The sequence below is a fragment of the Oratosquilla oratoria genome, chromosome 22, assembly GCF_046742065.1.
Source record: "Oratosquilla oratoria isolate Oo_2021 chromosome 22, ASM4674206v1, whole genome shotgun sequence".
NCBI classification, from domain to species: Eukaryota; Metazoa; Arthropoda; class Malacostraca; order Stomatopoda; family Squillidae; genus Oratosquilla; species Oratosquilla oratoria.
Genome location: NC_134798.1, coordinates 30,881,570 through 30,884,069, shown reverse-complemented (window position 1 = coordinate 30,884,069; position 2,500 = coordinate 30,881,570).

The window sequence follows — 2,500 nt, the reverse complement described above, 5'->3', positions numbered from 1 at the left end:
ACAAGGTAAAGGAGGCAAAGAGGAGAGCAGATGTGAAATGGGGTACGAGTATGACAGAAAATTTTGAAAGTAATAAAAAAGATGTTTTGGAAAGAAATTAAAAGAGGAAGAGGAGGCAAATCAAGTAGAGAAGATAAGGTGAAAGGTGCAGATGAAGAGATGATAGTGGAAGAGAAGGCAGTAAAAGGAAGATGAGCAGAGTAATTTAGGGAATTGCTAAATGTGAAGGAGGATAGGGAGGGAATGGTAGCTGCAGCGGGAAGCGCTAAGAACATGGCCGTGATGAGTGAGGAAAATGGAGGAGAAATAAGGAAAGATGAGGTAAAGGCAGTTGTTAAGATAATGAGAGCAGGTAAGTCACCTGGGTTAGATGGATGCCATGCAGAATGTCTGAAAAAAGGGGGATAGTGATGGTGGGCTGTTGGTGAGGTTATTTAATGTTTAAGAGAGGATAAAGTGCCGGAGGACTGGAGGAGTGCCTGTATAGTTCCACATTGCAAGAGAAAATGGGACCATTATGGGTGTAGTAGCTTCAGAGGGATCAGCTTGTTAAGTTTAGTAGGAAAAGGTTATGGGAGGGTCTTGTTTGAGAAGATTAGGAGGGGAAGAGAGGGAGTAATTGGTGAGAAACAGTGTGGGTTTAGGACAGGTAGGGGTTGCGTACATTAGATTTTTGTGGAAAGAAAGATATTTGAGAAAGCCATAAGAAAAACTAAGGAAGTATTTTGGGCTCTTGTGGATCTTTTTATGGCTTATGACAAGGTAGACAGGAAGGTATTGTGGAGGTATTGGAGATATATGGAATAGGAGGTAAACTATTAAGAGCAGTCAGGAGTTTTTACGAGAGTAGTAGAACTTGTGTTAGGATTAGAGATAGAAAGAGTGAGTGGTTTCAGGTAAGCCAGTTGTTATTTGCGGACGACACTGCGCTTATAGCAGGATCAAAGGAGGGGTTGAGGAAGTTCGTGACAGAGTTTGGGGAGGTGTGCGAATGAAGTTGAAGACAAAGGTGGGTAAAAGTAAAGTGATGAGATGTACATGGGGAGAGTGGCAGTAGACTCTAGGTGAGTATTAAGGGAGAGAGACTGGAGGAAGTGGATAGTTTTAGATACTTGGGTGCAAATGTGGCAGGTAAGGGAGGAGTGGAGGTTGAGGTAATATGTAGATTGAGGGAAGCGAGTAAATGCCTTGGTGGATTAAAAAGTGTAATGAGAAATAGACATTTGGGAATGGTTGCTAAGAAGAGATTATGTGAAGGAGTAATTGTGTCGACAGCACTGTACGGGGCAGAAACATGGAACATGAGAGAGGAAAAAAGGAGGAGTTTGAATGTATTTGATATTAAATCCTTGAGAAGTATAATAGGGGTTACTAGGCTGTATAGAGTGAGAAGTAAGGAGGTGAGGAGGAAAACAGGGGTGGAAAAGGAGTTCGGAGATAGGGTTGATGAAAGAGTATTGGGATGGTTTGCACACAAGGAAAGAATGGATGAAGATTGGTAAAAGAGGTGTGGAAGGCAAAGGTGAAAGGAGTGAAAATGAGGGGGCGAACTAGGATGAGATGGATGGATGGTGTAAAAGGGGCATTGGGAAAGAGGGGAATTTCTGTTGTGGAAGAATAAGAGAGTACAGAAGATAGGGTTAAATGGAGAATGTTTTTGTATGGATGATGCTGTGATGCATGAGGGGAGGGGGGTGGGTGAAGAAACACTGCAGAGTTGGCGGATTCATATTTAACCGAGTTTTTGTATGCATGTTTAACCGAGGATTAAAGAACACAAAAACTCGGTTAAATATGCATACGAGAACTCTGCAGTGTTTCTTCACTCATTCAACAAAGACCACCGCATAGACTGGGACAACGCAGATATAATTTATAAATCAAATTGTAGCTTCAAGAGAAAAATAATAGAATCTTCTTTCATTAAAGATGTCTCGAATTTCAACATCTCAAAAGGTCATTGGATTCCGGACTGTATTGTATCATTAGCAGTCAATAAAATATGTTCAAACATTATTGGTTCCAACAACGATCACCCTACCTAGGGTAAATACACCTGTGTCTTCCCATGTCCCCCTTCATGTACCTCATTACTATGTATATATTCTTGTACTATACCTTTGTAATAATTCTGCTGAAGAGGACCACAGAAAGTGGTCGAAATATACAGGAACAATCATCTCACTTTTTATTCTTATCTTTTTCCACCGACAGTGGGTTCTAAGTTTATATATATATATACATATATATATATATATATATATATATATATATATATATATATATATATATATATATATATATGTACATGCCTGTGTGTAAATTTATAGATATATACGTGTATATACTCTCTGTATGAGTGATTTTGTAATGAGTCTTTCATGATATTCAATAGAACTAGAAACTACCTATCTACCATGTGGGTTGAAGAGTTACCACGGAATTAAAGATAATGATGAACTATAGTTTATGCTTATTTCTATTACTTTTTTTATCGATG